At 43.1% G+C, this 26,017-nt stretch overlaps 1 protein-coding gene across 2 annotated transcripts in view; it reads left to right on the top strand.

Annotated features, from left to right (window-relative positions):
* The first annotated feature begins 330 nt into the window (after nucleotides 1-330).
* NDST2 (N-deacetylase and N-sulfotransferase 2) overlaps nucleotides 331-26,017 on the top strand; it is a 139,403-nt gene continuing 113,716 nt past the window's right edge. Inside the window, exon 1 of one of the 2 annotated variants that reach the window (XM_066621131.1) lies at nucleotides 331-463. The gene's annotated coding sequence lies outside the window, so the exon portion shown is untranslated. Of the gene's footprint in view, nucleotides 464-8,109; nucleotides 8,175-26,017 lie in introns of those variants that run through there. The other variant, XM_066621132.1, reaches the window with a different exon arrangement.

Raw genomic sequence — 26,017 nt, 5'->3', positions numbered from 1 at the left:
CAGGCAGCCCCGATCCCCGCAGAGTTGGGGCGAACGGAAGCCTACGACAGGGGCGACGCGTGTGCTTGGCACAGAAGGGGGCTTGTTATGGTGCCTGCTCCAAGCCCCAGCAGGAGCGGCGGTGGCGAGCGCTCCCCGTCCCTCCGCCAGGCGACCCGGGGCTTCATGCTCCTGCGGCAGCCTCCGCGCCGGGCTCCCGCCTGCCGCCTTGCGTGGCCTGCAGCTCGGGCGGGGGCGGGGGCGGGGGCGGGGGGCGGGGGGAGGGTCGTCTCCTCCTCCCGCCGTGGCCCGGCCTGCCCGTCCCCTCCCCCCCCCGCGAGCGGAAGATGGCGGCGCGGCGCGGAGGCAGCGGGACCGCGGCCCGACAGAGGGCGGGATTAGCCCGCGGCCCGCAGTAGCTGGAGTCGGGAGCCGGCGGCGGCCTTGCCTGGCCGAGCTCCCCGCGCCCTCGCCGCCACCGCAGGTAAAGGGAGGGGCGCTGAGGGGATGCCAGTCGGCCGTCCGTCGGTGGGGGAAGGGGCAGCAGCGGGGCCGTTGTGGGGCTCGGCAGTGCGAGGCAACCCCGCCTCAGGGCCGGGCGGCGGGACGAGACGCTCCAGCCCCTCTCGGTGCGGGGCTGCTGGCGGAGAGCGAGGCGAGAACGTCGCTTTCGTGGGAGGGTCACAGCCGGCTTCTTCATCCCCCTTTTGTACCCGCAGCAGGTCTGTTCGGCTCGTTCTGCACAGCCCCCCGTGAGGCTGTGATTTGCCCAGTGCTGCCGAGGGAAGGCTGCGAGCCTGGCCAGCCTTCCCGGGGAGCAAGTCCCATTCAGTATAGTGGGAGTAAGTATAGTGGGAGTAAGCCCCATAGACTGTACTGGGAGTAGACCTGCATGGGATGAGGCTGTAAGGCTGCAATCCTGCCCACGCTTATCTGGGAGTAAGCCCCATAGACTGTACTGGGAGTAGACCTGCATGGGATGAGGCTGTAAGGCTGCAATCCTGCCCACGCTTATCTGGGAGTAAGCCCCATAGACTGTACTGGGAGTTGACCTGCATGGGATGGGGCTATAAGGCTGCAATCCTGTCCACGCTTATCTGGGAGTAAGCCCCATAGACTGTACTGGGAGTAGACCTGCATGGGATGAGGCTGTAAGGCTGCAATCCTGCCCACGCTTATCTGGGAGTAAGCCCCATAGACTGTACTGGGAGTAGACCTGCATGGGATGAGGCTGTAAGGCTGCAATCCTGCCCACGCTTATCTGGGAGTAAGCCCCATAGACTGTACTGGGAGTAGACCTGCATGGGATGAGGCTGTAAGGCTGCAATCCTGCCCACGCTTATCTGGGAGTAAGCCCCATAGACTGTACTGGGAGTAGACCTGCATGGGATGAGGCTATAAGGCTGCAATCCTGCCCACGCTTATCTGGGAGTAAGCCCCATAGACTGTACTGGGAGTAGACCTGCATGGGATGGGGCTGTAAGGCTGCAATCCTGCCCACGCTTATCTGGGAGTAAGCCCCATAGACTGTACTGGGAGTAGACCTGCATGGGATGGGGCTATAAGGCTGCAATCCTGCCCACGCTTACCTGGGAGTAAGCCCCATAGACTGTACTGGGAGTTGACCTGCATGGGATGGGGCTGTAAGGCTGCAATCCTGCCCACGCTTATCTGGGAGTAAGCCCCATAGACTGTACTGGGAGTAGACCTGCATGGGATGGGGCTATAAGGCTGCAATCCTGTCCACGCTTATCTGGGAGTAAGCCCCATAGACTGTACTGGGAGTTGACCTGCATGGGATGGGGCTATAAGGCTGCAATCCTGTCCACGCTTATCTGGGAGTAAGCCCCATAGACTGTACTGGGAGTAGACCTGCATGGGATGAGGCTGTAAGGCTGCAATCCTGCCCACGCTTATCTGGGAGTAAGCCCCATAGACTGTACTGGGAGTAGACCTGCATGGGATGAGGCTGTAAGGCTGCAATCCTGCCCACGCTTATCTGGGAGTAAGCCCCATAGACTGTACTGGGAGTTGACCTGCATGGGATGGGGCTGTAAGGCTGCAATCCTGCCCACGCTTATCTGGGAGTAAGCCCCATAGACTGTACTGGGAGTAGACCTGCATGGGATGGGGCTGTAAGGCTGCAATCCTGCCCACGCTTATCTGGGAGTAAGCCCCATAGACTGTACTGGGAGTAGACCTGCATGGGATGGGGCTGTAAGGCTGCAATCCTGTCCACGCCTATCTGGGAGTAAGCCCCATAGACTGTACTGGGAGTAGACCTGCATGGGATGGGGCTGTAAGGCTGCAATCCTGCCCACGCTTATCTGGGAGTAAGCCCCATAGACTGTACTGGGAGTTGTCCTGCATGGGATGGGGCTGTAAGGCTGCAATCCTGTCCACGCTTATCTGGGAGTAAGCCCCATAGACTGTACTGGGAGTAGACCTGCATGGGATGAGGCTGTAAGGCTGCAACCCTGTCCATGCTTACCTGGAAGTAAGCCCCATAGACTGTACTGGGAGTAGACCTGCATGGGATGGGGCTGTAATGCTGCAATCCTGTCCACGCTTACCTGGGAGTAAGCCCCATAGACTGTACTGGGAGTTGACCTGCATGGGATGGGGCTGTAATGCTGCAATCCTGTCCATGCTTACCTGGGAGTAAGCCCCATAGACTGTACTGGGAGTTGACCTGCATGGGATGGGGCTATAAGGCTGCAATCCTGTCCACGCTTATCTGGGAGTAAGCCCCATAGACTGTACTGGGAGTTGACCTGCATGGGATGGGGCTATAAGGCTGCAATCCTGTCCACGCTTATCTGGGAGTAAGCCCCATAGACTGTACTGGGAGTTGACCTGCATGGGATGGGGCTGTAAGGCTGCAATCCTTTCCACTCCAATCCTGGGAGTAAGCCCCATAGACTGTAATGGGAGTAGACCTGCATGGGATGGGGCTGTAAGGCTGCAATCCTATCTACACTTACCTGGGAATAAGCCCCATAATGGGAGCAGACATGCATACAATTGGGCTGTAAGGCTGCAATCCTGTTCACACTTTTGGAGTAAGCCCCATTGAATATAATGGGAGTAGACATGCATAGGATTGGGCTGTAAAGCTGTAATCCTGCCTGCGTTTTCCTGGGAGTAAGCCTCATTGACTGTAATGTGACTTCTGAGTGGACAGAGGTAGGATTGGGCTCTAAGCTTTGTACTCTGGTGCTTTCTTTAATGTAGTGGCATGGCATGGTTTTGTTCACAGAATCTGTTATGAATGAATGAGAGTTATGATGAACTTTTTGTTGAAAATCGGTATATAAATACTGTTGTTGTTGTTGTCGTCCCCAGCTGGGCTGGTATCCTACCTGCCTCTGCTGCTGTGAACTGATCGGTAGCAAGTTCATTGGCGGACTGTGTTTTCTCAACCCTCCCTGTGTAATATGGCAATAATAATAAAGACCACATTTGAGGGTTGTTGTGAAGATCTTGAGAGAATGTCTGTGAAGCTCTTGAAGGATTTGGAGCACTGTATACATTCTTAGAACCTGCAGTGATGGAAGCTTGTACTATAACACATGTTAAGTGCAATGCTTCTTGTTGTTAGCATTAGACTAACAAGGTGACCCCTGTGAAAGTTTTATAAATGTTAAGTGTTGTTATCTCATTGCCTCCAAGGAACTTGAGGACCCATAAATAGGATTATCTCTTTTCTCTCCAACAGTGAAGCAAGCTGAATGTCAGTGATTTTGCCCAAAATCCTCTTGGGGCCTGATCCTATCCCCTGCCAGCCCATAGTGTGCAGCTCCACTGACAGAGTATGTGCTGCATGTGGGGTCGGGGTGGGGGGGGCGACCAGATGGCCCAGAACAAAATCTTTTGTTATCTCCCTGTAGGCTGCCTAGCCTCCAAAGGGTCTCCTCAGACCTATGCCAGCTGTTTAGCTGGTGTAAGCCTGTGGACACTTGGCGCAGGGAAAGGGAGATAGGATTTTGGCATGTGTGGCTGCTGCTGAGATTCTCCCCCTCCCACCCGCATTGTCTGGCCTGCTCACTCCTAACCCTGCACTGCCCCCTGTCCTCGCAAAACCATCCCTACTGTTGACCCAGAGCATGCAGCTCTGGTGGGGCATCTGTGAGCTATTGTTGTACTATGGCTTATGGCCATTTGTGCTTGGTGGCCCAATGCATGTGACAGTATCTCTGCTTTCACACTTTCGGTTCAGGACTTATGATGGCAGATTGTGAGATCTGCCACCATAAGCTCCAGGTAAGATTGGGCTGTATGTAAGCTGTTGTGACTGGGCAGGGGGTTGAACTTAGGTGTCCTGTTCGGTGCACTTCTGCTCACTCACTGCTTCATCATGCCCTTCCTTAAATGCGTACATTGGCTTTCGATTCACTTTCAGATCCAGCCCAAGCTCCTTGCACTTCTTCAAAGCCCTCCATGGCCCTGTCCCTCCTTATTTCTCTGCTCTTGTACTCCACTATATTCCTCCTTCACTGCAGAAAGAAACCTCAGCTGTCTGAAGGTTTCTTGATCCCTCAAATAATTGGCTCTTTCTCCCTTTTTTTGTCCCTTATGCCTGGAATTTTCTTCCTGATGACCTATGTGATGCTTCCTCCCTTATTTCCTTCAAATCCTTTCTCAAAACTCCTTTTTTTTAAAAACATAAAATATACACATACCTAGAGGTTCATGAAATAATTGCCTGTTCTGTCTCTACTTCCTTGCCTTTCCTCTGATGCCTCCCTTGTGTCTCTTTCTAGTTTGTGAGAATTTGGGGGCCTCTTCTCTTACGTTTTGCAGTAGCCATTAATAATGACCTTGCTGTACTGGCTTTCAAAGGGTTTCACATAAGATCTCTCAATATGTGCCACGTCTTCTGAGGTCGTTTGGTTGTATTATCTCCATATTTTAGATTGAGACCAAGGCTGAGAGATAAGTGGTTTGCCGAAGACCACTTGGTGAATTTATAAACTCAGACAGATTTTTATTGGCATATAATACAAATACAACAACAAGCAGATACGAACCTATGAGATACAAAGGGATACATGACAACCAAAAAGTCAGAGATATTTACCCCATAAAGATATACTGTCAATTAAAAGTTATCTCTTGATTCTATTTACCACCATTTGCTGCAAATAAACCATCGATCTCTCAGTTACAACGCTGGACACATCATTCAATAAATACTGTATTTTAACATCGTCAGGATATTCCTTCTTATTTGCTAAAATTGGGTTCAAGTATTTGGCTCTAATGTCTATAAGGCACTGCAACAGCATATGTTGAGGTGTTTCAATGCAACCCTAATTACAGGAGCAGAATTTATAGCTTATGTGAGATTTAAACTGAGAAAGTATAAAGAACTAAAGAGGAGACTAAGTAGATAGGGTGTGTGAATCGAGTGAGAAGAATCTGGGAAGGAAGGAAGCAAGTTGAGAGGAAAGGTGACTTCTCAAGTGTTTAAGGTACTGTGAAGTTGGATCTGTTCCGATGGGTGTGTGGAAATTGTGAAAATGATTATCAGGAGAGGTACTGTACAGTTGCTCAGTAGTGGAGTGAGTGCTTTGCATGGAAAGCATGCATGATTTGGAGATCTCCAGTTTTAAAAAATCCCTGTTAGCAAAAGATTTTGAGGAGCCACTGCCAAGTCAAAATAGATAGTACTGGGCTAAATTAACCTGGGTAAGGATAAAGTGATGGCTCTTGTAAAAAAAAAAAAAAAATAACAAGGGTTGGGAGTGGGTTAGAAGGTGATACTAGATAGCACATACTCTTCTAAATTTCTCCATGGACAATGCAAAGGTGCTTCCTTGTTGCCATCTCTTATTGTTGCTGTTGTTTAAGCCTTCCTGGTTGCACTGGGTACTTTCCATAAGTAAGATCTTGGGAGTTGTGTTGTGAAAGGAATATGTATGACTGGCAATAGCCTGGGAGTGAAGTAGAGTTTTATTATTATCTGAACTTCTAACTTGGCCTAGGACTTGAGGTAGGGAACAAAAACCTTAACAAGAATAACCAGCCAAACCAGAATCTAAAACAAAATCCTTCCAAGTTGTGAGTTAATGAGCTGAGTGAAGTGTGTGTGTGTTTTCCTGTAGGAACTGGATATTGTGTTTCTGGGGAATGTGATGATAGAGAGGGGGTGTGCATTCCCAATATTTAGCTAATTTGTCTCTTTTTCCTCTGACTCTTGTTGGTATATAGGGGGCTTCTTTGTGTCTCCTTTTTAAACCAGAAGCTGCTTCCAGGGACTGTGCTGAGTGCTGGTTTGCTACTACTGACTTTTAAGTATATAATGGAGATGGTCTCTAAATTCTTAGTCTCAGTGTCCTTGAAGTATACCTAGTTTATTTGCTAAGCCTACTACTGATAATGTTCTGTTTCTTATTTTATTGTACTAATTTTTGTTTTTACATTACTTTGTGTTCATCTATGTTCTCCCTTGTAACTGGCTGTTGCCATGTGTATTATATGTATGCCAATAAAGGTGATTAGATTGGATTTTTAAGCCTGCTTTGTTTTTGTTGCTTTCCTGTTTCTTGTATCTGTACTTTTTGAAGATACTCTCTATTTGGTGGATCCTTAAAAATGTAAAATAGATGGAAGTGTCATTAATTTGAATGCACAGGCATCATAAAATTGTATGACAGCTACTTCATTTCAGGGCTGAATTAGACATGTTAATCATATTGTTTGGCTGTGTGTGTTTACCTTTTAAAAATTTAAATAGAAGCCTCATGAGGCCCCAGTCTAGACTCTGATGTTGTGGAGAGATTTATTTACCCTTTCCCTGTGTTCCAATCCTAATTTGGTTTGCCTTTCTCTCCCCCCCCCCATGTTTGTATAAGAAGGAAACTCCTACTGGCTACCAAATATGAATCAAGGTGTGTGTTTGGTAGGAAGAACTCTGTGACATCCCCCATAGTGCAATCCTTGGAGCAGTAAAGGATCCTTCTAGCAGCCTTCCCCCCCCCCCCACAGGTTTATGTACTCCTTTTCCTAAAGTCAGGTGGTTCTGAAGAGCTACCTAGTCAGAAGTACTTAGCACTGTTAATTGAATGTCACCTGTGTTTCCAGATAGAGCACTGATTTTTGGGAGTGAATTTAAAATCCCTTTGTGGGTTCTTGACTTTCTAAATACACTTCTTCTGTTAGCATAAATCACAAAATGTCAAGGGACTTCTTTCCATTGATGAAGGTTTGTATTTTCATAAATTATTATTGTTTGTTAAGCATCCTTTTAAAATCTGCTCTCCAGTACTATCTGAAGCATTTGTATTAACTTTGTTCTGTTGACAGAATTTGAGAATTATCCTGAGATGCAGGGCCAGTCCACACATTACTATGGGGCTTTATATGATGTGCTTGAACTGACCTTGGAAATACAACTGGGTGAATGGAGAACCATAGTATGCAAATTAAAGAATTGATACAGCTGATGCAACTGGCCAAGCATGAATCTGAATTTATGATGTTCAGAACTAGTTGAACTTTGACAACTTTTTTTAAAAAATGGCCTGCTTAAGTGTAGTTTTATTGGTAAAAATTAGAACAATCTAAAACAATTTACCCTTCTAGGGCATCAACCTTGTTGAGATTTTTGTGATAGGACTTGTACAACCTCCAGTGTTTCATCTGAGCCACACACCTATCCTTCCTTCTCCTTTATATGAAGCACTCATATTTCCTTCTCTGTAGAATCTTGAGTTTTCAGTTTAATAGCAGATTGTTAAAACTGCCACCATTGTCACAATGATTGGCATTGTTGCCCCACTGCAAAACTCTGTGATTGCAAAACACATGACCACCAATCTCATGTGGAGCATGCAAGTCTCTGCAAATCTGGTTGCAATGATGACCCCCACCTTAGCTAGCCTCTCCTGTTCTCAAAATTTCCTCTCCATCAAGTTCTCAGTAAATTGAAGATAATTCAGAGGAGAACCTTAAATAGAAGGAGGAAGGATTTTCAGTGGCTGCCAAGAATGCAAACAGTATTTGCAAGTTCCTACATAATGAGAAACACAAAGCCAGATCTTCCTGTTGATGTGCTTGTTTGTGTGTGCAGAAAGACTTCTTAAGAACTTAAGAAAAGCCCTACTGAATCAAGCCAAAGACCCATCAAGTCCAGCATACTGTTTCTCACAGTGACCCACCAGCTGCCTTTGGGAACCCCATAAGCAGGAGAGGTAGGCATACAGGTCCAACTCTGTTATGCATGGATTTTTTATACATGGATTTGACTCAACACGAATGGCCTTTGCAAATGAGAAGGAATGTGCTGATCCCTGGAGAAGGGGAAAAATGCACCCCTTTAAAATAACAGTTTAAAAAACTGCTTTTTACTGTTGTAGAGACACAGTCATGCAAGTGATTACAGGTATAACCTAATTATCCACACATTTTTCTATCTCAAAGCTGATGAGATGGGCCCTTTAAATTAAAGAAAAAGTTGTTTCATAATGCCAGAGAGGGTAGCCAGCTGAAAATCCATCAACCATTCTCTCTGAAGGCTTCACTCCTCCCTTCCCCCTGAGCACATGAAAGAAGGCTAAATAGCAATGCTTATCACCTTCTCCATTCTTTCTCCTTACTGCTGCTTCTGGTGAAGAAAGAGATTGCTGCCTCTTAGTGAAGCCTAAGTGCCTGGAGAGAGACTGATTGCCTCTGTGTGCATTTCAAAAGGTCAGCAAGGCTGTTTTTAAATCACCAGAGCAAAGAGACTTTGTTTTTTTTAATTGATTTGCTTTAGTGAGTTTTTTGCCATCCACTTGAGTTCTGGGAATGGAACCCTCCTGAATAATGAGACTCAACCTGTACTTAGCTTATTCATGAAAAAGCATCAAAAACTGGGGGGGAAAACATACTGTACCCCACAATATGGTGGCATAGTTAAACAACACGTATATCCAGAAGTTCACTGACACTGGCTTGACTTATCAGCCAAACATAGGGTGTCTCCAAAAAAATGTACACACATTTTAATGAGCTCTAATTCATACATAGTTTGTTGTAAAAAACCAGCAACACCCAAACACCTAAAGCAATTGAAGAGATAGGTGGAACTATCTCAGCACGCATTGGTGGATGTCTATAGATTCCTTAATCAACAGCGTCAGCAGTGTGTAGACACCAACGTGGAACATTTCAAGCACTTGGTCTACTTCATTAACTGATTAATTAACTGGGCCAAGTAACTGCTTCTTTTGTACGCTGTATGCCCTGTATGTGTGAATTGTATATTACAGTATATGTTTGAATACTGTATATTCGCATATATTATATGTGATATTATGGTACAGGTATATGTGAATTATAGCATAATAAATGTGTCATTATAAAGTGTATGTACATTTTCTTGAGATGCCCTGTATTTATGGTCAGCACAAGCCCCTTTCCATCTCCTGAGCAGGTACTGATGATGGATTGGGACAGGATCAGGGTCTTTCCTCATTTCCACATAGAAATGCAGAAAAAATAAAACAGCAAATAGTATCCTCACCATTCTTTTACCATTTCCAAACTACAGTTCAGAATGAGAAAATATTCTTTTCCTTCATGTAAATGTCTCCTGACGCGTATAAAATAAGCATGTCAATAGGAACATCTGGTTCCCCATCTGTGCCACAACCCCAATAAATAATAGACTGGGGACCCACTGTCAATCTCATCCCTTTCCTAGGACCCAGTCTGCCCATTCCCTACCCCCATTGTCACCCACTTCCTACCCCCATTATGCCCTCCTAGCACTCTTCACTGTAACCAGACTCTTATTAGAGAGAGCAGAAAAAGTTACTGTAAAGCCTGGCATTAGTGAAAGCTATTTTAGCACAGTTGTGAAGAACCTGAGCAGGACTGGGACATAAGAAGAGCCCTGTTGGATCAGGCCAAAGGCCCATCTAGTCCAGCTTCCTGTATCTCACAGTGACCCACCAAATGCCCCAGGGACAACAACCAAATGCCCACAAGACAACAAGACACAATCTGTGTCCCAGTGCCCTCCCCTGGCTCTGGCAATCAGAGGCAGCCTGCCTCTAAAACCAAGAGCTTCCACATACCTACTATGACTTGTAACCCATAATGAACTTTTCCTCCAGAAATTTGTCCAATCCCCTCTTAAAGGCATCCAGGCAAGATGCCATCACTACTTCCTGTGGCAAAGAGTTCCACAAACTAATTACACGCTGGGTAAAGAAATATTTTCTTCTGTCCATCCTAAGTCTCCCAACACTCAACTTTCGTGGATGTCCCCTGGTTCTGGTGTTATGTGAGAAGGAAAAGAGGGTCTATCTACTCTGTAGTTCCCCTACATGATTTTGTATGTCTCAATAATGTCCCCCCTCAGGCTCCTATTTTCTAGGCTGAAGAGGCCCAAACGCTGTTGCCTTTCCTCATAGGGAAGGTGCCCCAGCCCAGTAATCATTTTGGTTGCTCTCTTTTGCACCTTTTCCATCTCTACTATATCCTTTTTGAGATGTGGCAACCAGAACTGGACGCAGTACTCCAGGTGTGGCCTTACCATCGATTTGTACAACGGCATTACAATATTAGCTGTCTTTTTCTCAATGCCTTTCCTAATGATCCCAAGCATGGAATTAGCCCTCTTTGCTGCCGCTGCACATTGGGTCAACACTTTCATCGAGCTGTCCACAAGGACCCCAAGATCTCTCTCTTGATATCTCAGACAGTTCAGAACCCATTAGCCTATATGTAAAGTTTTGATTCTTTGCCTCAATGTGTATGACTTTACACTTACTTACATTGAAACGCATCTGCTGTTTTGCTGCCCAGTCTCCCAGTTTGGAGAGATCTTCTGGAACTCTTCACAATCTCTTCTGGTCTTCACCACTCGGAAAAGTTTGGTGTCATCTGAAAACTTGGCCACCTCGCTGCTTAGCCCTGCCTCCAGGTCATTTATGAACAGGTTGAAAAGTACAGGTCCCGGGACAGATCCATGGTGCGCTCCACTTTCCACCTCTCCCCATTGTGAAAATTGCCCATTGACACCCACTCTCTACTTCCTGGATCTCAACCAGTTCCTAATCCAGGAGAGGACCTGTTCTCTAATTCCCTGACTGTGGAGTTTTCTCAGCAGCCTTTGGTGAGGGACCTTGTCAGATCTCTTGGTACCTGAAGGGGTATACCAGATGCCTCCCCTTTACCTGTTGGTGCTCTAGTCCAGTGGTCTTCAACCTTTTTTCATTCCCACAAGTTGCAGTGACCCCACAACTAAGACTTCACAACCCCATTGGAGTCCCAACCCCAAGGTTGAAGAACACTGCATTATACAGTAACTTGTAAGTATGTTTTGTGTTCTTGACAGTCAACTGAAGTCAAGGCTGATTCAAGCATATGAAAAGAACATACACCCTAATTCTATGTCATATATATGTTCTCTGCCAGGGTACTGACCGTTATTGTGATGGAAAGGTTGCCCCATGTATTTGATTTGAATATTTCCAGCTTGCATTTCTCATTTGGGAACTGGAGTGTCTTGAACTATGTGTGCATTAAACTGTAGCTTTTTGTTGTGAAAATATGCTGTTGTTTTTGGTACTGTCCCAACCAGTGAGTAAGCCCTAGGCATCATTACATGTATGATGATTCATTCCCATGAATCCTTAAAACAACTCTTTAAAGTAGTTCTGTGGTACAATCCCTTTTATCTCATAAGTTTTGAAGGAGGGCTAAGGCTACAAGATAATGGCTTGTGTAAGGCCACCTAAAGATGCCACAAATTAGATGAGATCTGAGCTAGGGATATATCAACACATGCTCCTGATTTATTCCTGTAAGTAGTCTTTTACCTGGTGACTACAAATAAAAATCTCTCCTAGACAATCAGGGAAGAAAGATAATTAGAAAAAAACTTTCTCTTTCAGGCTATTGGTGAGTCACAACTGACTAATGTAGCTATGTGTAGGTATTCCGGCTGGTAAAAATTCTCATGTACATTTGTCTCATGTACCTCTGTACATTTACTTCCAAGGTTTTGCTTTTATGCTTCTCTCATCTGGTTAAACAAGTCGAAACTTAATAAAATATCCTGGCACTTTATGAGCTGGTGTTTTGCATCACGGTTGCCACTGCCTATGTGATTGCTTTTGTGTGTGGGCAGAGCACAGGTGAATGTGATGTCCTTGTAGTTAATGGAATTGCATTGTCACATAGCATTGTGCTGCAACAACGAGCATTGTCACATAGCGGTGGGAATTCCTGTGTCCCTAGAGTAGTACATAACTGCCTGCAGAACTTAACCTGTAAATGGACCTTTTGGAATAGAATTTGTAATTTGTATTTAGTTGATTCATAGCCAATGTAATGGCCTAGTTCAGACATAACACTAAATCATGAGCTAGCACTAAATAAACAAGGCTGAGGGAACCATGGGCTCATGTATTTCCTTCTTTCCCTTCTTTAGTAAAGTTTGATAAAATGTTGCAGCTCCTTGTTGCATACAAACTTGGAATTGTGGTACAAGTTGTAGTTGGAATATCCTGGTTGGAGTATCTTGCTATCCTGGCTTGTTCCAATCATACTTGGTTAATAAACAGCAGTTTCCTAAGCATGTATGTAGAATGAAGTAGTTGGCTTTCAAGTGAAAGCACAGTGGAGGGGAGAGTACATGAGGCCACATCTCCCTCACACTTACTTCTTTAATGATAACCCCTGGTTTTGCATTATGTATGAACTTAGATTTTATTGTGTTTCATCTGCCCTGCGTCAGCTTGGGTTCCTCAACTTTATATTTCAGGTTCCTTTATGCTTTGTCTCCCCCCCCCTTCCACAGGTTTAACCTAAACTTTAGCAACTCTTTCAGTTATTGTTACGATTCTGATAGGCTCTTAGCTACCTGAGGGTCTCGTATGCTCAAGGTGATGTTGGTCTTGCAAGCTGAATTCTTTTTCTTTGCTTCCCATGCCTTCAGTTCCCATCCTGATGTGTGCCTCTTCCAATGGTTTGCTCTGCTTCTGCAGTTTGCAATGGCAAGCGTGTCGATTTTCAGTAAAGAATTTCCTGAGTATGGAAGTTTCAAATGTATGTTTTGGAAATTTTCAGTATTATTATTATTATTATACTTTATTTTTACCCCACCTTTCTCCCTGAAGGGACTCAAGGCGGCTTACAAACAAGGTTAAAACAAGTTAAAAACATAATTTAAAAGCAGATAAAAACATAACATATCATAAAAACAGTAGTCAGATAAAAACTAATCAGGTAAGAGCATATCTTTATATAAGACATACTTTATAAAGTATATCTTTATATCTTATTTTGAATATTTTTTTTAAATGCAAAGATATAAGCAGAAAAATGGCCAAAGCGTGCAAACAAAATTGACCATCAAATCCTTCTGGTTTAGCTTTGGACTATGAGGTACTGCAAGGTTCCACTTTGTCCTTGGTTTTTTTCAGCATCTGTAAGTGGCCACTGGGAGAAAGTGTTCAAGGATTTGGAATGTTGTTTCATCAACATAGTGATGATCCTCAGCGGTGTTTTTCATTTTCTTCGTGAATTGCGTGAAGACTAACAAGCTGAAAGTCCAGACAAGATGATGGGCTAGCATAGCTCCTAGAGTCAAGCACCAGCAAGACTTTTGTTTGTTCTGGACAGAGTTATGTTCCCTTTGAAGGATAAAATACATCTTGTGGGGTTTTTTCTGAACCTTGCTCCGTTGCTGTGTTAGTACTTGCCAATGGTGATTATTCTGATTATAATTAAATTATTCTGTCACATTGCCCAATTTCACTGGTTGCCTGTGCTCTTCCAGGCCCAGTTCAAAGTGCTGGTAACTGCCTTTGAAGCATCTTGTGCATACCTTTGGGAGTGCTTCCTCCCTTATGCCCCCCACCCCACTCTGCAGGAGAGCCATTGCTCATTATCCTAATTCTCACAGAAGGTGCTATCTTCAGGTGTACAGAATCGTGCCTTCTCGGAGATTATACCAATGCTCTGGGATATGCGACTGTGGGAAGCACATTGGATTTCTTCCCTCTTGTTATTTCAGCAACTGGTAAAAACCTTTCTCTTTAGGAAGGCTTTTAGTGCTGTCTGAAAGCTTCTTGATGTAATTTTATGCTGATATTAAGGATTTTTAGAACTGATTTTTAAGTATAGTTGAGTTTTATTGATTTTTAGAAATGAGTTTTAATTTTGTTGTGGCAATTTTCTTTACTACACACTGTTTCAAGTGCTGCTTTTAAGTGGTTTAGGAATGCTAAATAAGTGAATTAAAACCTGAGTATCTTATGCATCAAATGAATTTCTAAATTCTAGGAGGCTTGTGTATGAGACCTCTCCTCTTCATCCCTCGCAATATGTCATCTTGATCCTTGATTGTTGAAACTGAAGTAGTTTCAGAGTACTTTCAGGTTTCAGCAGTTACATTTACCTTAATTTGCTTGCATTCTTGAGGTTTCTTCTTTTCTGCATTCATCAGTGCTATTTGTTGAGAGATTGAGTACTTTGGCCTTTAACATCAGAATAAAGCAACATGCAGTACACAGAGTGCTAAAATCCCTGTCCATTGTTAGAAATCAAACTTGCCAGCATCACTTGATCTAGGATATCTGTGTGATTTCTGGAATATCAACATGCAAAGTACCATCCTTCATTCATCTTCAGAAAATTCTGTTTTAGCACTTCTCCTGCTTTCTATATGGGAAACTAAAATTGAAGGAGGAGACTGAGCTGAGGTTATTCATTGATTGCATGCATTTATTCAGGAATTTTGTCCTACCCTTATGTTCTGACTGCTGGAATGCATTTGTAGTTGAACTACACTTAGCCTGCCCCAGATTCCAAGAGTGTTATGCCAGGTTTCACTTGGAAAAGAAATTCGTGGAATCCTCTGTGTCCTTGTCTCTTGAGGTGCACGGTAGAGGCCTGTAGTATCTAGGTTTCCTGAAGGAGTGCATCTGCAGTTGCTGGGTGGTGGTCTCTTTACAACACTCATAGTCTGGCAGGAGACCTTGAAGCTGCTTGTGGCAGCAAGTGCTGATTCATAGTTGGATGGGATACTAGGGATTGATCTAACTGAGCTAGAATGCTTCTCAAATTCAGTCATGGTGACAGTCTGTTTCTCACACTCAAGAAAAAGAATAGAGCAATCAACCTTTACCTGGCACCTGAGTTTGGACTTTTTTTTGCAACCACTTCAGTTCACTTTAAGCTGCTGTAATTACTCTCTTGGCCTGGAAAGTGGTCAACTTTCTTTGTCTCCAGTGTGAGCAGACTGGAGTCTTTGGGAAGTTTATAAGGTACCAAGATAATTTTTATTTTTTTTGGAAGGCAGTGAGTTGTCTTTTATGGTAAAGAGCTCCTTGTGATTCTGGGCCCCATGACAAACCCATGTGATTGGGACCCAGTTGGAACATACTGTATTTGGCTGTGGTTCAGGTCAGAATCAAGCGGGCAAAGGTGAGAACCTGTCACAGATCAGCTTGTTGATACATGTCCCTAAGAAGTTGACCTCAACTGCACGTAGAAGACAACAAAAGTGAAAACTAAAATACGTAATTGGGTACATGATAGTTCAGTCTAGAGTTTTTTCACCTTATGAAGGAATGTAATAAATCAACGAAGGTTTAAAGCAGGGATGGAGTTGAACTGTTTAGCAACTCATTAAGCATACTTTGCTACAGACCTTGAAAATTTGCCGTTCTGTCACTGGCACTATCTCTCTTAGAAAGCTGCTATGCTCCCCAGAGCACTGATCAGTAACTTATGTGCCAGACTGCATCTTCCTGTGGTGTATCTGAAAGGTGCAGTCATTCTTTGGACCAGAGCTGCATAGATAAGATAAACTAATTTTAATTGGCAGAAGAATTTTCACATAATCCCATTCATTTCCCTCTTCAAAGGCCACATATTCATCTCTGATTAAAACGCAGGTCAAAACTCTGCACTGGTTAGAAATGAACTCCCTTTAATTGTTCTTGTGTAACTGTAAGGGGAGATGTGTTTTTTCCCCATTCAGTCTCATTCCCCAAGCCAAATTTCTTATGGTGCAATCCTGTGCATGACTACTCAGAAATAAATCTTACTGTATTCACTGAGGCTTACTCCTTAGATGAGAGTTTAGAATTATATCCCAAATGTTCGGTGGACAGAATATTGTAACATTTGGCTAAAATTAACTGCAATGGTATATTGGGTTTCTGTTTTTAACAGATCTGTGAAACGGTCACTGCTGCAGTAGAGGCAGGGTGCAGCATAAATTGTGGTGCTAGGCTCAAGGTGTTTATAAAAGATTCATGTGCTTTGGAAGCAGATAGAATGATAGGGGTGTGTATATTTGGACAAATAGAATGTATCAAATGAACATCAACACATTCTTCCCATCTATGGATTGATAAAGATTACAATAAAAAGACACAATGTATATGTGCTATTTTCCTGGACCCTTTATTAGTTAATGGATTACTGTGATACACTGAAAGTGAGACTGCCCTTGAAAACAGTCTGGAAGCTTCAGCTGGCCCAACATTTGTGTAGAACTGCTCGCTAGGAGCATGTGATGCCCATTTAGCTCAGGTTGCATTGGTTACCTGAGTGCTTCCACAGGTTCTTACTTTAAAGCCCTAAACAGTGGTGTGGGATCTAGGTACCTGAAGAACCACTTTTTCTCATTTGCTCAGATAATAGTTGTGGTACCAGTTCTTGAGAATGCTGTTTCCTAAGAGATCAGACAAGCATGTACATTGTATGTTTGCTGCTGATTGATTACTTGGTTTTTGATCTTTAATTGTTTCTATGTTTCATTGTTCATATTTTGTTGTAAACCACCCTGGTTCCTATGGGAGAGGGACAGTATATATTTTTAAAACTGAAATAAAAAAATTATTAAATTCATATTGCATCTTTCTTATGTAGTAGAATTCAAGGTGGTATAGATGGAATTTCTAGGCAGTCTGCCTTGCGGGCACTGTCCATGCCCAAACCTGCTCAGCTTTAGCAATGTGGCTACATCATGTGCCCTTAGATCTTATTTTGAGACCAATAGATATTGGCAGACAATCTTCAAGCTCTTAGCATTTTTGTTGGTTTCTTGGTTTTCAACTCTGGCACTTCTGAAGCCAAATCCAGAACATGCCCATAAGTAGAAATTGTCAGTTAAATTAATTGATTTAACTTTATGTGTTGCAATTCTGGCACACCATATTGGAAGTGCAAGCGTAATTCCGCATGGGGGAGTCAAAACTGAGTATATCTCTGGTTGCCTTTTAGCTGACAAAGCAAGGTGAAAGTAATGGAACTATGACTTTGTATTTTATTTGTTAACTATACCTTCCATTCCTGCTTTGCTTAGAGCACATCACTTCAGTTTTTGAGAACTTGCTGCTTGGTATTGCATATAATAGAGAACTGCTTTGTTCATCTATAAACAGGCATTCTCTCAGCTATACTTTCTGGTCTGGCACCTAATACTCATTGACCCAGTTGCTGCTGTGAAAAAGAGGCTCTGTATCAGGTTATTCTAGAAGTCGCCAAAAGTTCAATCATGTCAAGCTACTGTTTTTGTTTGGTTCCTGGTCACCCTGCTTTCTGATCCTTTACTTGCCCAAATCATGGATATTCTTTGATTTTTATTTTTTTATTTGCAAGCTGTTTTGTTCCATCCCTGGCTTCTTGTAACCTGGAATCTTGTAATCTGGTTTGCTGGCACTCAAGGGCCAGTCTTCCTGTCTGCTGCCTTCCTTTTTTGTCCACCTGGGGTCCTAAGTTTCTTTTCCCATGAACTTTTGTTCATATTGGAAATTGTTCATATACAAAGGCACAAAAGAAGTATGGTGTCTGGGAATTCAATCAGATCTTGCCTGCAGAAGTGTTAAACACCCATTTTCATCGTGACTTGTACTGGGGACTTTAAGGGTCCTTTTTTCTCTTGGTTGCCCAGTCTATGCATTTTATGTAATAGATCCTGTAGCTTCATCTTGTAGCTGCATACAACATTCAGAGTACAGCAACCTCCTCAAAAAAGATAATGCTCAAGGCTTTTCTTGGCCTTTGTATTGTTCTTACAACTGAGAGGGTTCAGCATGATGATTTTTAAAAAGTCCTTTTTAACAATAGTTAATGTGTTTACACAGACTGGAGTACCTGAAATGGCGAGTTGCTTCTGGCATTTGGCATGAGATGACAGCACTAAGTGCAGTCAGAGCTCCCATTTGTTTTCTTAAGTCAGACAATCATGAAGTTATCACTGCTCTGTGACTTTTCTTTCTGGCATCTAACTCCAGCGTTATACAATTCTGTTAAAAAACCAAGGAAAAGCTAGTTTCTTCCAGCTTCTCTCCCAATATGTACTCTGCTTAGTTTAGGACACTAGTTTAGGACACTTCTATCCTTCTCTTTTCGAGAGAAAAACCAACTAAACAATTTAAATTTCCCTTGAATGTTGACAAGGCAATAAATTGCCATTTGTACTCTTGGTATAAGCTTGCAAACAATAAGGAGCTGTTTTGGACTGGGTCAGAATTGTGCCTTTTATGTAAATTGCTAACTGTGGTTGTGGCTTCACAGTACAGCACTTAAAAAAGTATTTAGGAAAATCTTGAAGTATGTATGTGTTCCTGGAATCGGATAGCTACAACATTGACTTGTGTAGGCATGTTCATTCTGTGGCATTGACTAGGGAAGCTGTGGAATCAAAGATGGATGCACAAAAGTGGTTGCATTACAATTTGCAAATGAATGTCTTTCCCATCTAATTTGGTGGGAAAATATTTTGAGTCTGGGCCCAAGAAGCTATTACCCTTGTTCCAGGAACAGTCCTTTTGATACATCAAATAATGGACTTTCAAGAAAAAACTGGAATTGTGTACTTTGCCTATCTGTATCTATCTGATGTGCTAAACCTCTGTGTGTTTTCATGACTGAATGGTAGAATATCAGCCTTAGTAACCTGTTAATAGTCAACAGGTATAAAACAACAAATTGTGCCAGTTAGTGGAATAGACGAAAGAGTGTGTAGTCTGGCAGTTGTCCACCCAATCTGAAGAACTCAGAGAAGTGCGAGAGAATGAAAGGTGATGGGAGCATCCACAACAACTGAAGTGAGTTTATGGAGAGAAGATACACTACCCCACTATGAGTGAGAAAGCAGGGAAAAGAAGCCCTAGTATTGCATGTAAGCTGCTTTTGATATCCTTCTGGATCAAAAGACAGGGCAGAAACAAATAGTGGTGGTGAACTGGCAAATATGAAAGTGACTGATTACAGGGAGACACCTTATCACGTTCTGATAGGAAGGAAAGCAGAGCTGTTTAGAGCTAATAACTTGTATCACCTTATGTTCACGCTAGCGAAAGGAAATCCTTTCAAGTTATTGGTCAAAAGTGACTTCAAAACTGGGTAACAAAATGGTATGTTGGTCAGAGTGTCATATAATAGTAGTTCAATGTAGTTGTTCACAGATTTGAATTAACTTTTTTAATGCCAATAAAGGTTACGGAATCGATCGAATTAACTGTTTGTGAATGGCAAATTCATTTGGGAAGGAAAAATAGCTATTGGAATATGCACAGTTAAATAGGTAATATACTGCACTGGTAAAAATGGAAAAGATGCTTTGTGAGGCACAGAAATCTATGGAAATTGCGTATGACAGGGAGAATGTCTCTAGGATACTTTTGCTCATGATCTGCTACCTTCAAATTTTTTGTTCATAGGTGGTGTTGCAAAATCAGTGGAAGACTGTAGAAATGGAGAAGCATCCCAGTACTCTTATCAGCTTATATGAACCAGTGTCGCAACTGAAAACTGCACTTATTGTCAGTTTCATGTCACAAATTAGATGAGTACTTGAAAATACTTTGGTCAAACAAGTACTCAGTCATAGTACTTCACTCAGTGCACAAGTGATACGCGTTGCCTTCAATAATTACTTTTGCTACAAAAATTGGGAAGTCTTCACAGAGCATCCAGCACTACTGTTAAAGTGAATCGGTGCTAATACATAATGCCTGAACCTCTTTAAGACCCCATCCCCTTATGTTTTTCAGTGAGAGCTCGATTCGGGACTGGTGGTGCTGCTCCAAGTTCCTTGCTGACTGGTTACAGCAGGTGACTGCAAAGAGCATAGCCTGCTTACTTGTGGTACCAGTCCTGTGGAATACCCTCTAAAGGGAGACTTGTCTATTCTCTAACTGCTTTCTGATGCCCAAATAAAAACTTGGTGATTCAGAGAAAACTTTGATGCCTGCTGAATGTTGATTTTAGTTCTATTCTTCTGCTGACTATGACACTAAGGGCGCAATCCTAACCGCTTATGTCAGTGTTTTCCAGCACTGACATAAGGGCAATGCAACTCTGAGGTATTGGATTGGATTGGCAACCTTCAGTCTCGAAAGCTATGGTATCACGCTCTGAAAGGTGGTTCTGGAACAGTGTCTAGTGTGGCTGAAAAGGCCAATCCGGGAGTGACAATCCCTTCCACACCGGGAGCAAGTGCAGTCTGTCCCTGGTCTGTCTCCCTGGCTATGGGCCTTCCTTCTTTGCCTCAGACTGCTGGCAAAGTGTCTCTTCAAACTGGGAAAGGCCATGCTGCACAGCCTGCCTCCAAGCGGACCGCTCAGAGGCCAGGGTTTCCCACTTATTGAGGTCCATCCCTAAGGCCTTCAGATCCCTCTTGCAGATGTCCTTGTATCGCAGCTGTGGTCTACCTGTAGGGCGCTTTCCTTGCACGAGTTCTCCATAGAGGAGATCCTTTGGGATCCGGCCACCATCCATTCTCACGAAATGACCGAGCCAACGCAGGCGTCTCTGTTTCAGCAGTGCATACATGCTAGGGATTCCAGCACGTTCCAGGACTGTGTTGTTAGGAACTTTGTCCTGCCAGGTGATGCCGAGAATGCGCCGGAGGCAGCGCGTGTGGAAAGCGTTCAGTTTCCTCTCCTGTTGTGAGCGGAGAGTCCATGACTCACTGCAGTACAGAAGTGTACTCAGGATGCAAGCTCTGTAGACCTGGATCTTGGTATTTTCTGTCAGCTTCTTGTTGGACCAGACTCTCTTTGTGAGTCTGGAAAACGTGGTAGCTGCTTTACCAATGCGTTTGTTTAGCTCAGTATCGAGAGAAAGAGTGTCGGAGATCATTGAGCCAAGGTACACAAAGTCATGGACAACCTCCAGTTCATGCGTAGAGATTGTAAATTAATTACAATGTAATGTAATTAACTCTGAGGTAAGGCAACAAATATTCCCTTACTTTGAGGAGGCCTCCATGAGTGTCACCCAACTGCAGGATGCAGCATACGTCCCATTGGCACTGCTATGCCAGTGCTGGGTAGTACTGACATAAGGAGTTAGGATTGCACCTTAATTTGTTTGTATTTTATTGATCTGGCTCTGAGATGATTGTTTCATTTTGCTGCTGGTTATCTTCTGTTCTCATTTGTTGTGAAGTTGTTTGTTGAAGGGAAGAATATGCATGTTTATGCTGTTATGCAAACTTCAGCTAATCAAATGGACTAGGAACAACTAGCCTGCAAGGAATAAAATTTCCAGCCATCTTGATTGACTTTCTGTTACAAGTGGTGTCAACATCAGTGATGAGGTATAGAAATAGTGACAATACAGAAAACAGCCTGAAAGAAAACAGCCTGACATGGGTTCAGTTTTGAACCAAAATAAGGAATCATTATGCCTTGGCATCGCTTTCTGTTCAAGCTTGAAGTGGAATTGTTTAGTGTCTTGGTAAAAGCTCATATTTTAACTGGAAATTAAGCTTTAAGCAAGATAAGAACCAAACACTTAGCACTGATTGCATGGCCAGTATTGCTCTCTAATATGATGACTGCTGCCAGAATTTTTCTGGCTGAAGCATGGAAACAGACTCTGCTGGTAACAATAGACCTTGGAAGCATAAAATTTGGAACATAATACTAATGCATAAATTAACTTGTAAGCCTCTTTGAGAAGCAAAAATTCAACCATCTGGGAAACTTGTGGAAGATTGAAAGCCTTTTCTGCTGTATTTTCTGCTGAATGTTAGAAAGTACTGCCCTTGATTTAAGTGCCTGTACTTGTATTGCATGGAGGTTTGACTTTTTGTGCACTTTATGTGTTTCTTAAGCTTGACACACTGGAATTTCATCTTGACAAATATTGAGGATTAGTAGCTCACTATAAAAAGTAATTGTCCCTGGGTACTTATTTCCAGTACTGATCTTGCTATGTTTATTCATCCTGAATGGCTATTAGTCAGGAGTGAGTCACACCCTCACTGATTGGAGTGTACAGACATTTATGCTCTGCTTAGTGGTGTCACACCTGCAGCTATCTCTTATGTTGCTTGAGTTTTTGGCCTTGTGTTGTTAAAAAAAAAAATTCTTAGTTCTCAGATTGTGCACCTGCCCACCCTTTAAGGCAATTTGATGACCTGTGTTTTGGCCCATAAAATAATTTCATGTGTTTTTAAGGTGCCACAGTATTATCTGTGTGTATGTATTTAAAGCAAACTTGTGATAATGACTATCAGCTCATTCAAAGGGCGTGTGTGTCCCAGTAGGAATCTTCACAGGTCCTTCCCTGGACTGTGAAGGAATCTGAGAAAATGACATGAAGAAGTTAGAGAAGATTTATCTGTCATACTGGCAACCCAATTTCCAAAAATGAGCTTTAAGAATTGGTGAGGAGTAAAAAGAGGCTAGTGAGAGTTGGAACTTGGTTGGAATATCTGGGAGCAGTGGCATAGCTAGCGAGGGGCGGGGGTGGTGTGCCCCAGGTACCAGCCTTCGGGGGGTGACACCACAAATGACCCAACATTGCTAACATCGCGGAGGTTACAAATACCTCATCATGTTATGTACCATTGGATGCAGAATTTCCGGCAGAATACAGTGCAAAAAACCAGAGGGAAGTATCCCCTTTCCATCAGAAGTTATAGCCAAAAAACCAGAAACAAAAAAAATGCATGGAGCCCTATGGAAAGTGAAACCGAGCCATATCGTGCGTTTACACGTGATTAGGTAAGCGTGCCATAGTCCATCGGAAAGAACAGGCTGAGAGGAATCCAACGACACAAGAATAGTTCCTATCCAATGAAAGCAGCCCCCCCCCAAAAAATACCCAAGAAGGAAGTCCCTCCCTCTAAGCAGACGATTATATTGAGCCCTATGGAAAGCAAAAGTAAGCCACACAGTCATGTTTACTCATGAGTAAGTAAACATGCCTTGGCTCCTAGTCAAGTCAGGCAAAGGGGAAGGCAAGGCTAGCTGCATGGTCCCAATCTGATGAAAGTGGAGCTAGACAAATGCTCCAGAAGGCAGTACCCCCCCCCCCCCAAAGACCTGCAAAGCTAGGTGAGTCCTGATAGTGATATGCTTGAAATATAAGAACTTGCATTGAACTGGGCACTGGAGAGGGCGGAAAATCTCACTGACTTTTTTTTTGGGGGGGGGGGGTATTATTGCAGACAGGCTATAGAGAAAATTCACTTGGTGAAACAGGGCTGGCTTCCCTTTTTTAATTATTTTTCTTTAATTTAATAATTATTTATTTTATTTTGCTTGATGATGTCACTTCCAGCCATGACATCACTTCTGGTGTGTCCTGGACAGATTGTCATTCTGAAAAGTGGGTCCCAGTGTTAAAAGTCTGAGAACTCAAAACAGGCCAATGAGACGTCCTCGCGGGGTGGGGCTGACACCCTAGTGACCAAAATTCTGGAAATCGTGGCTTTTAGGAATAATACCATCATATTAAATACCATTTGATGCAGAATTTCATCCATTGCTTATGGGGAAATAGCCACTGCATTTATTTTCTGGGCATTATTATTCATTTCATGTCATGACTATTACTGTCTCTCAGTTTCACCTACCTCACAGGGTTGTTGTGAGGACAAAATAAGGGGAGGAACTATGTACACCACCCTGAGCTGCTTAGAGGAAGGATGGTATAAAAATGTGAATGAATTAATAATTAATAATAATAATTAAATAATAAATTAATTGTGTCATTTGGGTGACAAAAATATATGGGCCCTGGGTGTCAAATGACCTAGCTATTCCACTGTCTGGGAGGAACAGGAGAAGAGAAGAAATATTGGGGTGGCAAGGGAAGAGAGGGAGTGGTTCTAACATTTTTTATTGGGGGCAGGAGGCCTGGTGTGTTTGCTGTCTTCTTCCCCTCCCCCCATTTTTGAAGTGATGACTGTAGATTATGTTGAAAGTTGTTCATTATCATTCTTTTGTTGAGCTCTGTTCATTATTATTATTAACAGTATTTATATACCGCTTTTCAACTAAAAGTTCACAAAGCGGTTTACAGAGAAAAATCAAATAACTAAATGGCGCCCTGTCCCAAAAGGGCTCACAATCGAAGCCCTTCATCTATAAGATCTTTTTGTGTTGATGTTGCTTCCTGTCCATGAAATTCTATCCCTGGCTTTCTGGCTTGCAAGTAGCAGATTTATTTACTGCTTGGGGCTAGTGGTGTACATACTTAAGAGAGTCCAATGCTACATTGCAAACTAAACATGTGACTGGTTTTTTTTAGTTGAGACCCAACTCAACTAAAGAACCAGGGAGGAGAACACACTGCATATGAAAATAGTATGTATTATGTATTATTGGGAGACTTTCATCCCATTCCCTCTCTGTAGTTCTCTTCTTCAGAGAAAATCACCTGACCCCATCCAAAAAGGAAATTCATGTCAGCCAGATGTACTCTGAAAGGGAAAGGCAGAGGAGAAACACACAGAATTCTGTGTGCATTTGCTTTGAGGATTTGATTCTCTGCCGTTATTCAAGGGTTTCACTAAAGGCAGTTTTAATGGATTGGTTCAATTGAAGCTTATACCATAGTTTCTCTAGGCAACGTTCCAGCAAGCCCCTGTCTCTTAAGTCAGTTTTACTTCAGAGTCCCATAATTGACTGGGATGAATAAGGATTTTCCTCTCCCCTTCAAGCTGATTTTGCCTTTTTTAGGAACTGCTCACTCTAGCTTGCTCCATCAATTATCTGAATAAATTCATGTGTCAGCCTATTGCCAGCCTTTCCCCTCAAATTACTGATGACACCTGCCCGCATGAAAGAGAATCTGGTCAAGAAATAGGTGGTTGAGTCACAAATGACAGAATTAATGTCAGTGCTTCTCCTCCTGCTTCTAAACTTCTAGACCTACCTGTGGTGGTCAGGTTTGGCTGGGAGGGGAATGGCACTGTGGTGTGACTCTTCCAGTGCAAGAGCTCATACCGAGTCTGCATGGCAATGATGGCACAGAAGAAATCTCTTCTGTCAGTTGTGTATCCACAGAGCAGTGTTCAGTGGAGCTATTTTGCATGCCAAACTAGCATGCCAAAGCAGTGAATTTTTTTGTTGAAAAGCAGTATATAAATATTTTCGATGATAACTTGAATACTGCTGGTTGTGCTGTTTAGGTTGTCAGAGGTGTCCAGTGCTATAAACCTATTTTGATGGATGAATTGTAGTTATTTCAGCTGGAGGTTATGGAAAAGGTATTTGGAGGAGAACTGACTATCATCTGTCTGTATATTCTGTGTGAATAACCTTTGTTCATTATGGCTAGTTACATCCAGTAAGAGGGAATTGACTTGGTGGGTGCAGGAGGTGGTAAATGCTTCCTTAAGAGAAGGAGTGGTTCTGATCACCTTGGAAGCAGCAGTTGCTGGGTAAGTTCGAGGAAAAACTCCTCCTTTGACTCGGAGATCTGTAATAACAATAGGCTAGTTGTAAATACCCCCTTTTTGGACAAGGTAGTCAGAGAAACTTTAGGCTGATTATCTGAATCAGTTTCAGTTTATTTTCAGGCTTAAATTTGGTACTGAAATTGCTTTGGTTGTCCTGATTGGTGACCATTGTTGAGAGAAGGATAGAGGACTGTGGCTTGGTTGATTCTTCTGGACCTCTTGGTTCCTTTCAATATCCTCAATTATGGTATCATTCTGAACAGAGTTTCTGAGTTAAGCTTTGGGGGATTGTTCTTCCATGGTTTTGTTCCTACCTGGAAGGCCAGTACCAAAAGCTGGTGCTGAGAGACTACTACTCAGACCTCTAGCATTTATGCT

The sequence above is a fragment of the Tiliqua scincoides genome, chromosome 3, assembly GCF_035046505.1.
Source record: "Tiliqua scincoides isolate rTilSci1 chromosome 3, rTilSci1.hap2, whole genome shotgun sequence".
NCBI classification, from domain to species: domain Eukaryota; kingdom Metazoa; phylum Chordata; class Lepidosauria; order Squamata; family Scincidae; genus Tiliqua; species Tiliqua scincoides.
Note: the sequence above shows the minus strand (reverse complement) of the source record. Positions and strands in the feature narration are given on the sequence as shown.